General features: G+C 37.5%; 1 protein-coding gene across 4 annotated transcripts in view; it reads left to right on the top strand.

Annotated features, from left to right (window-relative positions):
- Positions 1–13,500, top strand: part of CNTN5 (contactin 5) — a 656,947-nt gene that overhangs the window by 185,697 nt on the left and 457,750 nt on the right. For 2 of the 4 annotated variants that reach the window (XM_068930402.1, XM_068930403.1), the window contains exon 2: positions 10,991–11,115. The exons of the other annotated variants lie outside the window; for them this stretch is intronic. The gene's annotated coding sequence lies outside the window, so the exon portion shown is untranslated. The remainder of the gene's footprint in view (positions 1–10,990; positions 11,116–13,500) is intronic. 4 annotated transcript variants of the gene reach the window in all.

The following is a 13,500-nucleotide window of genomic DNA, read 5'->3' as shown; positions in this document are numbered from 1 at the left end:
ATGGCAAACTCATGCCTAGAAAACTGCAGAAGTCCAATATTCAAGTGTATTAAATTTTGTTTTTTTTTCCCAAAAACATGCCCTAAACCATATCTAACTTATTTCTCCAGTTTCCTTCCTTATCAAAATCAAAATAAAAATTTGCTAATATTTTTTCCTTTGCGTACCCACAGTTATAGGATGACATTTTAAAAAGCCAGTGAGTCTGTCATTCAAAAAGGAGAAACTGGTTAAAGAAGCAATTCTTTTCAAGAGGGAATGTTACTTGAATTTTAAGCAGATGACCTGCTGGTGCTGTTTCTCAATTCTTATAATGAATCTACCTTAGGTTTCATTCCTGTCTCCTAATGTGCCTCAACTTGTTGTACATAAAAGTGTTATAAATATTGATAGCAACTGTTAAACATGATATACTGTTCTACGTTAGCAGCTCAGCTATTCAAGAGATGATTCTTGTCTTTGGGAGATGCCAGTCAATCATGAGAGGTCCCCTGTCTTAGATTAGAAAAGAAAGGAAAGAAAAAAGTGATAAGCAAAGGGAAAGGGGAAGAGAGGAAGGAAAAAGAAAAGGGGAAAAGGAAGGGAAAGAAAAGGGAACATATTAGAGTTTTGATTCAGATCAGCAGTGCAGTTTTGCAATAAATACCCTGACCATCCTGTCATTTTCCATGTGCGTGTTTGGCTTACAGCACAGTTTTGATGTGTACAAACTAGATTTATTTTGTAGGACATAAAATAGGAGTTTCTACTCTGCAGTAGAAATTCTATTCTCTGCTGCACCAAAGTCCCTCTAGCCCCCAATGGAGACGTAAGAACTAACAGCCAGTCTTTCGAAGAGTTTCAGAGCACACGCGTGGTAGGCACGCTCAGCCCAAAGAAAACCCGTGAGCCGCGTGTCGTGTAGATCCAACCCAACTGACCCAAATAACTCTTTGATATATCGATCTCCTATTGTGCTGAACTACTTCCCACAGTAAACGACTCCCTGTCTAGGCTTTGTTGACCACGGGAGAAGCCTAAAACAACATACCTGGCTAAGTGATATGCTTAGAGATAGCATACCGCATTTTAGAACACACACACATTTCTGCAGCTTAACCACGCTTTCTTTTGTTCACTAATGACACAGGTATTCGCTTGAAACTGAAAGAAGGATTTTGTTACTGAGTATTGCTTTTGTGAATGTATAGCATTTGAGAAAATAATGAAGCATGGACTGTTTCCAGATAAACAGTCTGAATGGTTCACCTTTATTAGTAGACTAATAGCGTAGGCATTGTTATGGCTCTTGTCACAGGATGAGTTGGAGAGACTTTTTTACTTGGTAGTATTTCTCCATGCACTAGTAACATGATGATTTTTAATAACAAATTCACAGAATCGCAGAATCACAGAATCACAGAATCGTTTAGGTTGGAAGGGACCTCTGGAGACCATCTAGTCCAACCTCCCTGCTCAAGCAGGGTCACCTAGAGCATATTGCCCAGGATCACATCCAGGCGGGTTTTGAATATCTCCAGGGAAGGAGACTCCACTACCTCTCTGGGCAACCTGGTCCAATGCTCTGTCACCCTCACAGCTTAAATTAAAACAGCTCTGAACATTCCAGAATGTTCCAGGTACTAATAAGGAAAGTCTTATTGATTTTGGAACCACTGAGGGGAAAATAAAAAAAAAAGGTGCAGCGTGAAGTGTGCACAGAGACACTGGCATACGGTTAGACACTGGCATACGGTTAGGAGAGCCAGCAGCTTCAGCTGAACCTATAAAGAGCACTTTCCAGACACGACAGTATCTCCCCATTTCAGTTTAGACTCTATCCCAACTTTTAAAGTTGATGGAAAGAACAGAGAGAGAAAGGAAAGGAGCAAGGGAAGGAGGGAGGGAAGAAGGAGAATATTTCAGGCGCCGGGCATGAGGAGAAAGAAATATCTAATCACACTCTCATCTTGCCACAGGACAACTGTGGGCACATAGCAGCCTTGGGGTGAAGGAGGGGGCTTGAACCGTTATAACGGGGCTGCCATGAAGCAGTCCTCCTGGAGAGAGGGGAAGGAAGAAAGGAGCCCCTGCTGCTCAAGCAGCCTTGTGTAACCCCTTAATACTTAACAGTTGTTTTTGTTTTTACAAGAAGAAATATGCATTCTGCGCATCCACTGCATGTGGCTTAAAATATACAAACACCAGGAGAAGTTAAGTTTCTTTTTACTTCAAAACTTAAGTTTGAACTAGAGTCAAGTTAAAAAATGAGCTTGCACCCTGCATAGAAGGACTGGTTTGAGCTTCCTCAATCAGGAAGTGTAGTGTGCTGCTTGCAACTGCATTTCGGTTACATGAACATGAAACAAGTCACAGCTATCATGCTGCCAGACCATGAGCCACTCGGAGATTGACATGCAGAGACAGTATTCTGCTACTACTAGCAGTAAGAGTAAATCTTGCCGTTTATATCGAGGGAGATATGAAAAGCAGTAAGAAGAAAAAAGTAGAGTTTGGCATGGGTTTAAAAGGAAGTTCTAAAGCACTTTAAAAAGGTGACTTTGACATTTTTTAAGTTTAAAATAAAATTCAATTGAGCTTAAAATAAAATTCAGCTGTTTAAATACCTACTCTGACATCCTCTGACCCGAACTGTTGCCCTCCGGTCTGGAAACATGTAATTGCATTATGAAATCTTTGCTTCATCTTGCTTGTTTTGTTTTCTCTTATTTCAATGCTATTTCTTTTGCACATACAAGTCCACACAGAGTATACTCATTATACCTTTTCTCTTTCCTCTCAGTTCCTCAATTTTTATGCAGTAAATACTGTAAAAATTTCTTACCTTGGAGTTTAAACCAGATTAACAACCCAGAATGAGCAAAATTAGTTCAAAGAACTATTTTGTCACCGTTAATGGGAAACTGTGGTGGGCATAATACTACTGGACCTCATCTGTTGAGCATTTGAGTAAGTCCTGTTTCAATTTTCTAACATTTTTCAATAACTGGGAAAAAATAGTTCAAGGTTGACCCAGACAAATTTTTCAGTGCTGAAATCTTAGTAAACAATAAAAAAAGAAAAAAATAATAATAAAAAAAGCCCTAAAAGCAGTTCTCTTTCCTGTTCTTCAAGCCGGGTTAAACATTTAACACACTACAAAATCCCTCCACTTTATATTTGATTATTCCCTTAGGATTTAATTAAGGAAAAAATTAAACAGAAGGACAGTTTTAAACTGATATTGGTTTAAAATGATTTTTTAAAGTATCAGAGCAAAGTATTTTGTTTTTCCCCCTTCAGAAACAGTTCAGAAAAACTGAGAAAAATCCACAAATTGCCACTCAAAATATGTTTTACTTCAGAAAAGAAGTTTAAGCAAAAAACAATCATCCACCTCTAAATGGATAAAAATATTTCAATGTTCATGGTTCCCTAAAGGCGATTCAGAATGGAGTTCCCTGGCTAAATCGTCTGACCACAGACCCCTGGCCGGAGAAGCTTTGGTCATTTCTAGGTGTGCACGTGCTACGGCACACCCCAGACAGACCCCAGGAACAGGCAACGAACACAACCCTCCCAGTAGCCTGTCCTGTACAGTGTGCATTAATACCAAATTCCTTTGGTATTAATCATTTTATAAACATGGGATCTGAGCCAAAACAATGTTTTTTGTCCGTCACAATTTCAACATGGTTTTAATCAAACTGATATTCCTAGCAAAGGACTTTACCGCCCTTAAAGCACATATCTCCTGCCCGAGCTGCTCTTCACAAAGAAAAGTATTCTGCTCATCTTCCTTATATCCTGATCTGACTGGCCCTAACATGTATCTCTATTTTATTTCTCATTTTCTCCACCTATATTTAACTTGCATGGTGCCAAGGCATCTATGTACCAATTCTCAGCACAATTTACTCTTACCATGGCTTGACAAGAAAGTACTCAGAATGAAATAATAAAGTCACAGTAGCCGCTGTTTAGCAACGGAGCCCTCTTCACTCCACAGTAATCATGATGCTGCTCCTCAGCACCTTTGTCCGAACTGGAAGATGCCTCAGTTACTTTTTGCCCTTACTGCTTGTTAGCTATAGGCACTGTGGATTCTCAGGTCTTTACTTCTGCATTACCTATTCTGTTGTACCAGCTTATTAAGTAATTCTGTTTTCCTTGCAGCTTTAATAGCCCACTCTGCTCTAATTGAAGGAACTCTGCTATCTGAGAAGCAGCATGTTCCAAAAGGCAAGCACAGTGAGAGGCAGGAGACTTAATTTCTTGTACTGTTTAGACAGTGACTCACCGTTTGTGCAAATCACTTAGGAGGTCCAAATTTATAAGCATCTGCACAAAGTTTAGGTGTCTTCATTTTGTTACCTACCACAGAGTTTTGTTCTGAGAGGCACTGGAAACAGAGAAAAGTGGTTAAAAGCAGTGAGAACGGCAGGTGCTTGACATATTCAGAAATTAGGATAGTATTATTGTGTCTCAAAGCCAACATCTTAAAAAAATCAGTGCTTTCAAACATATATTTTTAATGTTACCTTGAAAAAGAGTGTTGTTTGAATTTTCTATCTGTAAATAGAGAATAATAGCCCTCATAAGGGCTGTTGATTGGAAATGTTTAAAAAGCTTTTTAGAAATGATTTGTGTTATATAACTAGAAGTTTACTCAGCCATATTAGTATTATTACGTTACATATTCTGGAAACAGTACAGGTAAAACCAGATGGAAATAACCCAGCTGAAACTTTGACTCAGTTTGTTAGACTGTGGCTATTTGCCAGGACTTCCGATAAACAAGATTCAGTCAGTCTCCGCTGCACACTGATCCACATTATTGGGTACCTTATGAGTCAAAACAAAAAATGAATTAGTCACAACCCTCTCTTTCCTGCTGGAAAGTGGCGTACATCTGTGAAGAATCATCTGTGGTTAAAAAGGTGAAAGAATGCATTCCATTAATTAGACTTGAAAATAAGTACTTTGCCACAATTGAAAAGAATTCAAGCAAACAGATGTAACAGAAGTTGAGCTCAGAGACATTCATCATAAGATTGTTACTAGCGTTGGCAACCACAATGACAGTGTGCCGGTTTCCAAAATGTGTTATTTTACTGACAGTGACAGCAACAGAAGTGCCAGGAGTAACAACATCTCTGGTGGAAAGGTGCAGCAACATCCTGCTGTCTCTGAAGCTCAGGATCTTGTTGAAGCGGAGTCTGACAGCAGCTTTGGCCAACTAACTTGCTCTCAGTTTCTTTCTCCCATTAACTATGTTTTACCGCATGAGGGTGAGCCTGGCTTCATGAAAGTGGGCTTAGGAGAAAAGAGACTATGACAAGGCAGTTGTGCATGAAAAAAGGTGTGGCTAAACTCAGTAGCAAGGTTATAGTTGTTAGCAGTGATTTGGAGGGGTAAAATCTCAAACTGAAGCACACAGCACTATTCCATAGACCTTCCACAGGCTCCTCTGCTGATGCTAGAGAAGCAGGAAACAGGCACTAAACACGATACCACCTATAAACTTTGGCACATGGGGCAACTAATTTTTCTTTTGGGGCTGAGTCTGTGACCCAGGAGGAATTAGCTCCTGCTGTTGAACTTTGCTTTGTCAAAATCCGCCCCTAAGCAATGGGGTTCTCCTGTGCTGAACTCTACTGATTAGTGGAGATACTCATTATAACCGCCACTTCCATTGATATCTGCCACTGATGACCTTTCACTTGTCAGTTCATCTCTCTATGTTTTGAGGTTTTTTTCCTCCCTTTTGGAAAATGGATGTTTATTTCTATTGTGAAAAACTTGAGATACACTACAGAGCAACACCAATGCTGGAATTACTGCTCTTAGTCACTGTTGTTATTACAGCACAAGGAGAAAGAAGGACTTTTCCAGGGTCATGCCTGTTGTTTCTGAAGCGTATGGAAAGAGTAGAGGTGTATGTCATACAGAAGTAGGAGGGCTAAGAAAGATAAAAGGAAAAGCAGGTGAGCAAGCTGAACGAAGCCTCTATTTGATTTCCCTCCAACTGGGCGTTTGGGTTCTGTGATGGGACAAGTTGTTGCACCTTTCTACCATGGATGTTGTTACTGCTGGGAGTGGCGGCTGAATAAAGCCCCTTGTCTTGTCTCAGGGTTCAGGAAGCGAGGCAAAGCCATTGGTTCAACAGTGCATTACTCCAATGGATCAGCCATCGGATATAATGGTATAGTATTAAGAGAGCTCTTACTGAACTCCTTATTTAGGAGGCCACTGAATTTATGCTCCTTTTCCTGAACTGTCATAAGTTTTGCTTTCTATACTATTTTATCACTTAATACCATGGCTGCCCTGTAAAAAGTTCTCTGAAATGAAAACGAGGCACTCTACATTTATATTTAAGATCTGGATCAAGATCCAAAATTCTCATGGGTTGTGAACATCAAGATACCCTTTAAATTCAAAGACAGATCTGGTTCTGTATATTTAAAGACTCGCATAACACTCTCCATCTCTGACTACCAGACTAATAAATTATTAAGAAATTAATTTTATAGCATTATTGAGCTCCAGACCGTGTACTTATATTTGGAAGAAATTCTTATATTCACTGAATTTGTAAAAATATCCCTATATTTTGAATCTATTCACTGCAGAGAATAGGTTAAAAATCGCTCTGACGTGCATAACCTGCCACTCAGTATGTGTTATACATCATTCCCATGTGCCTGCTCGCCTTGTGCCTGTAGATAACAATTTTTCAGTACTGCGGGATTTGGCTTTCAGTTTCTAAGCGGAATAATTTACTTTTAGGTTTGGAATTAGGCTTAGCTTCCCTTAAGCTGACCAAACTAATATCCATCACAGAAATACAGAAATGCTTTCACACTTCCAAATAAATCAATAGAAAAAGTCACTTAAGTTCTATTAAGGTGCATATTATAGTCTTGATCCCTGTATGGATAAATTCAAACCAGGACAGTTTAAGATACTCAGGCCTGCTTTCATATGAGATAGCCTGACACATTTTTCAGATTAACAAGGAACCGTAGGCCTATTTGACATAGTGAGAAAGAGGCTAAAAGAGGTGGGAGGAAGAGGATCTTATTTAGCCACTTCAAGAAGCAAAGTGAAATTACTGAACAGTCAGGTGAGCAAAAGGTAACTATTTTTCTGAACAGTGCTGCATCAGAAGCAGCAGATTTGTTTAATAGTCTACAGTTGAATGTGGAAGGATAAGTCAGTTGCCAGGGAGCGCTAAAGGAAAATGAAGGATATTGCACTTCTGCATAGACTGAAACTTTAAAAGGGTATCACTTTCTTGTAAGGAGTCAAAAGAGGGAGAAAGATCTATACACCTCTCAAGTTATTTTCTTCTAGCTAACAACAGCAGGTCTCAAGTAAATGTCTCCTCAAACCTATTACCTATTTCCCTCTTCCCTTCTTGCCCTTCCACAATATTTAATAGCTTTATCACTACTTTCTCTCTCTAACATATAAAAATTCACTGATTCTTAAACGGTTATTAGTGGGTACTTCATCTGTCTTGTCTGAGGTTCACTGGGAGACTGCCTAGCCCTATAGTGAGCTATTCCTCACAACCTTCCTGCACTGCCTTTCAGTGGTTACTGCTTCTGCACCTTCCTTCTGTCCTCTTTTCCTGTGTACTCTATAGTGTAGCATAGGGTAGTCACAGAAAGTGCAAGAGTATAAGACTCCACAACTGGAAAATTCTGAGGCTTGCAAGTAGCTGCAGAAAGGTTTGAGACCTTTGGGTATAATGGGCTGTAAAAGTAAAAACTGTGATTTGTTGTTTCTTCTAGTTACTGAGACCTAATGGCTGTCCCACCTTCTGTGGAGTTCAGTGATCTGCAGCTATTTCTATCTACTAAGAAGTCTGAATAAATTGCTGTTCTCTTTTTTCTCCTTTTAACGTATCTTAGTTCCACATTATTGTGCGACCTTTTGTGCACAATTATTATTGTGACATTCAGTTCAAAGACGAAAATAATACACCTAGATTTATTTTTATTTAAAAGTAAAACGTCTTCAAAAATGAAATCTGCGGCCATTTGTAGTAAAAGAAAAAGAGGCTATTCCTTCATTTTAAATTATAGTCTAAAAATGAAAAATATTAATGTAAGGGAATATGGTTGTGTATGAACATGCATTACTAGCTTAACATTATGCACATACACATACAGGTGATGGATATATACCTCTGTAATACACGCAACAGAAAGAACCTCAAGGAAACAAAAAAGATGCCAATAGTACCTCGAGATCACACCTTGCTTTTCTTCACTGGTCTTCAAGTGCATGTTTCACCTGAATTTACTATTTATGGTTCATTTTACATATGTTAAATGTTTACTTTTTGTTCTTTGTTACCTGTGAAACTGATTTTGCTGAGTCTACACCACATTAACTAACCACTAGTCAGTAGTCTATAACCTTGGGGTCTCTCCTGTGTCCCCTTTCTTACCGTCACATGCCTACCCTCTTCCACATTTTATCCTGTGTCCCCACTTTCAAGGTCCCTGCAGTCATACCATATCTATGTTCCTCTACACTGTATCATTATTTTAGAGTCACAAAAATTTGATTATACACAGAATGACTACTTGTTGCTACTACCTATATGAAAATTATACCATACAAGGATAAGCAGAAGTAAAACAAATAAGACATAGCCACCCGGTCGATAGAAAAATTGCTTTTACACATCAGGCAGCTAAAACAAAACTTTAAGTAGGCCAAAACAGGTTCAGACAAAGTAAACCTGAGAAGTCTCAATCTTGAGGTTTGCAAAGCTAAAGCTAGTACAGAGTCCGTAGCATATTACTGGCAATGGCAATACCATATGCACTGGGCTGCACAAAGTATAGCTTTCAGGAAAGTGGCTAGTGACTTTTTTAACTCTAGGTGAAAGAGATGCTTCATGGCTGGGATTTGCAATAATCCGCATGCTACCTGGATAATCTCTTATTTTAGTCAAAGGACTTAAATGTGGCTTGTATGGAAGCATGTCTCTCAGAGGTAGAAGGTGAAGTGTTTCCTCCCAGGGATGAGTAAAAGATCACCCCGCTAGGATATGTGTTTAACTGGTCACTAAAAACAAGGTACTTAAAGGATGGGAAGGAGCGATGACATTCCTTAGTACCCTTGCTAGAGGCATGCCACTTTGAAAGACGGTTTTAGAGTCTGATTAGAACAGGAATTTCTACCACTCAGTGAGTTGTAGAACTCCCAGAGTGGGCGAAGAGTGCATTTGTAGCCCTTACTCACACGGACACTTAGATATTTATCATTTTTGATTAAAAAAATACAAATACGATAAAGAAATGGGAAGTGAAACCTGATTCTCCCTTTCCCATATGGTGGCTTCATCACCAGTTTTCTGTAACTTTTTTCTTTGTAAGCTATATACATCTTCACTGGATGATCCAGCTTGAACAGAAAGATGAGCAATCTGCCTTCCTTCTACCTCATAAAGCCAAATCAATAGTTAGCAGAGGGCAGATGTGGCTTTGAATCATTCAAGCAGTGCAGGATTTGGCTGTCATATCACTTAGGTAAATTCTGAATCACCAGGCTGATCTATAAAAGGTTAATGAGAACAGCACCAGATTTGCTTCCTTGCAGTGTTTTTCTTTTCTTTATTTGTTTTGTTTTGTTTTGTTTTGTTTTGTTTTTAATAAGCACTGTAACTCATGACTGCTATTCAGTGCCTTACCAGAAGCATACTCTAGGAAAATGTTTCAATTCCTGCTCTTTAAGGCCAGGAGAGTGAGGAAAGATTGCTCATCATTCTCAAGTGCATGAGCTATGAAATTGGTAGTTAGTTCTACCACAATGCCTTTGGTAGAAGAACTGTAGGCACCTAATATGTTTCCTGGCAATAACATAGACAACCCTGACTAGGATAGTTAATTGACTTTCCTTTATTTATTTATTTATTTGTTTTTGACCAGGTCCAAGTTATTAAATTTAAGCTTGTTCCCAGCTGCTAACTGATTCCCAGGAAAATAGCCTGAGTAGAGGATAATTTGCAACAGGAAGATATTCTTGTGACTACTTTGATCAGGAGAAAGTATTGAGAAAGTCCAAGCAAGAAGCATCTGGGAACATAATTCAGCTTAACCACAAGAAATGTAAAAAGAAAATAAATTGATCTAGCAATGTTTACTATTTAGTTAGCAAAGGAAAATGTCTTTCAATCTTTATGGGAAAGTTAATTAATGTAGAAATTCACATAGTGTCATGACAGTGGGGTTTTTGTTTGCTTTTCTAGTTGTGGCTGCTAACACTTGCTCAAATGTACTAAGTTGTGTTTTCTCTGTTGTTGCCAATTTAATTTAATGATTGGATATCCAAGTAGAAGAGGCTCTGGTTCAAACAATAATTAGTTTAAGGAAGCCCTATGTTGTGCCTTATAGAAGGATAAATTAAATGATGACACATGCCTTTCACATTTTAAGATGAGTCACTTAAAACAAAGCAATCAAAAACTTTTTTAATTGCACATTACTTGGAAGAGGTAATAAAAAGATAAGAATTTTTTGTTAAAATAATGTACGAATTCATCTTTAGAAAAAGGCTCATAAGGCAAATATTTAAAATTTAAATAACAGAAAATATATACTTTTTAAATAATTTCTTCCATTATAACTGAGTGTACATAAGTAGAATAGGCAAATTGAAGTAAACCTGAAACTTTTTCATTCTTTTCGGTATTAACCTTTCTTTACTGGGTGCCAGTTAAAAAAAAAACCTTTTTTTTTTTTTTTAAGAGATGGCATTTCTTGCGGGCTGCAAACCCTGCATCCATTCTTAAACAAGAAAGGTATCTCAAATTTAATTCCCACGGTCAACTAGTGCTGCTGTGTCTTGTGACATACCAGAAATGAAACATGTGAGTCTTATGAACGGGTTTTATGACCTCTTCATAAAAGAGTGTTTGAGTGATTTAAGGGTTCAAATACAGCTCTATACATTCATATATCTATTTTTTTTTTTTTCTATTCCACAGATTACTTAAAAGGAGACCTACTACTTTTTGATTCAGTTCAGCTCCTGGGCATCATCACTTTTCATTCATACAAGAACTATTTTGTGGAGATCATTTCTGTTTTGAAGCACAACAGGAGAGTTGAGGTAGTGGATATTTAAACTAAACTGTTTTTGAAATGTTTTAATGAGCTTTACTGCTTGTACTTATTTGTTTATAAAATTAAGACCAAATATAGAAGCTCCTACCATCAATTTAACCTGAATATGTGGAAAATTTTCCTACCAATGGAATATAAGTTAAAAAAAGAAATACAGTTTTTTGGAGAATGTTGTTTTCCACATGGGTTTGTAGAAGGTTCTGTCCTGAAAGTGTTTAGGAGTCATTGTAAATGCTTTAAAACAATCACTATAGTATATACTTAACCTAAGTGCATTGAATAATTAGTTTTTAAAGTGATTTTTGTCTCATATTTAATATATCTGATTAGTTCTGGATAACTTTGGAGACAAGAATTAAACACAAAGTCTGCATCTCCCTTCAAACCTCCCAGGTGTTTCAAAGTGGCTTTGTATGGTTCTAGAATATGGTGGGTTCATTATAGGAGTTGATGACAAAGTCTGGATTCACAGGCGAGTTGTCATGAAGGCAAATCTAAAGGTCAAGGACAAGGCACCCTGTTAGGCAGTCAAAGCTTGCTCTCAACTAATATTACTGGCTGTGTAATTCCATGCATGTTTCATTAACTCATTCCAATTAGGTAGTATAGTGAAGCATGGAAATTTTTTTTTTATTTTGTTTTGTTTTGTTTTATTTTATTTTATTTTATAAATGTTCGAATAAATGCAAATCTGTATTAATGAAGCAGTTGAATTTGAAAAATGGTATGCTTTTTAAAAGTCTAATGTCATATAAACCAGGGCAATGTAATAACTGTAGGTATGAATCTGAGATTCATTATCCAGATGAACGATGGACATTCAGTTTAAATTTATCATGAACACAGCCACTGATGGAAATAAGATGGAGTAAATGTCTGTGGTTACCTGGTAGCTGGTGCGCCTCGTCATTTAATAGCTGAATGACTTATGATCATGTAGTTCAAAACACCTCTAATTAATTTTTGAGATGAGTCTTTATTCCCAACCTCAAACTATGGTTTATTAATAGGTCAACATAAAAAGCCTGCTAAAATGTAACATGTGCCTGTGCAAACATATTTGGAAGCACATAGTTCATTGTTGGACGTCAGATGCTTTACCTGCCGACCCAACTAATTGAGAATCATACTGAAAGACTAGAAAGCCATAGTAATAAAAGAGATAGACAGTGCCTTCCAAACAGACATAACTGAATTAGAACTGATGATATGAGTAGATTCACTGTGTCATTTAAAATATAACACAGTTTAATTCATTTTCCTTCCCTTGATCACTTATTGCAATCACCAAAAAGACAGGAAGAATAAGCAGGGGAATTTTAACTTGCATTCTTTGCACAAACCTTCTTAATGCAGGAGATCTATTGAAGGATAAGCTTCATATGAAAAGGAGAGTTGTTCTGAGTTCATGGAAAACAGGCATTCTGGCATCTAAGAGATGCCAGTCAGGTTCTTGAGGAGCAAGAGGCAGTAGAAGGAGAGAAAAGAAAAGTTTTTCCAGGGCTATAAATGAAAAACTGTGGTAGTGAGAAATTTAAGCTATAATTTTGAATGGGGTCTGAACTTTCCATAGACCTCTATTTATCCAAATTATAGTTACTTGTAAACTATGTAATTATTTATACTCTATTTCAGAATTAAGTAAGTCTTTAAACTGTCAACTTTTGATAGTGAACAAATATGTCAAGATCATTCCTGAAGACATTCTTTCTACAAAAATGTAGCAATATCAGATGACAGAACCAACTTGTAGCCTGCCAGCCTTTTGTGTATCGTGTTAACTGTATGTTCTACTGCAGCAGAGCAGAATTTATGCTTGTGTCTATTTCTTAAATCCACTTGGTTCATTTCATTTCTATAAATGTTATTTTCAGATGTTCAATTATAGAAATTCTTATTTAAAAATACAACATAAATTGTCAGTGAAACACAAATCACTTTGTGTTTTATTCCACTTATGTGAAGAAGGAGGATAATTTGGCACAATTTTAAGCCTAAGCTTGAAGTGTTTGTTCAGTAGCGATCAAGAATATGCTCTTAAAACAATATCTTTGCAACTCCATACCCTCAACCTCTCAGTAAGTACACAGTGTGAAATACGACAGATTTAGGGAAAACTCACACTGCTCCCTTGACTATAGGCCTTGTATTTCTTATTCAGTCAGTAGCTTGGAGGTGCAGGAACACTCTCATGCTTCCTTTCCCAAAATGCATACAATGTTCAGGATTTTGCCTAGGATTCTGCTTCTTCCCCTATTTCTATTTTTTTCCTTTTTATGGACTTAATTTCAGCTGGTTTTCCTAGGAATATGGCTGACGTGCACAGCTATGTTATATCAGAATAGCAGGGGCATGTCAAAGAGCCTGATTC

The sequence above is a fragment of the Struthio camelus genome, chromosome 1, assembly GCF_040807025.1.
Source record: "Struthio camelus isolate bStrCam1 chromosome 1, bStrCam1.hap1, whole genome shotgun sequence".
Classification (NCBI taxonomy): domain Eukaryota; kingdom Metazoa; phylum Chordata; class Aves; order Struthioniformes; family Struthionidae; genus Struthio; species Struthio camelus.
This window is presented reverse-complemented; position numbering and strand designations above follow the sequence as displayed.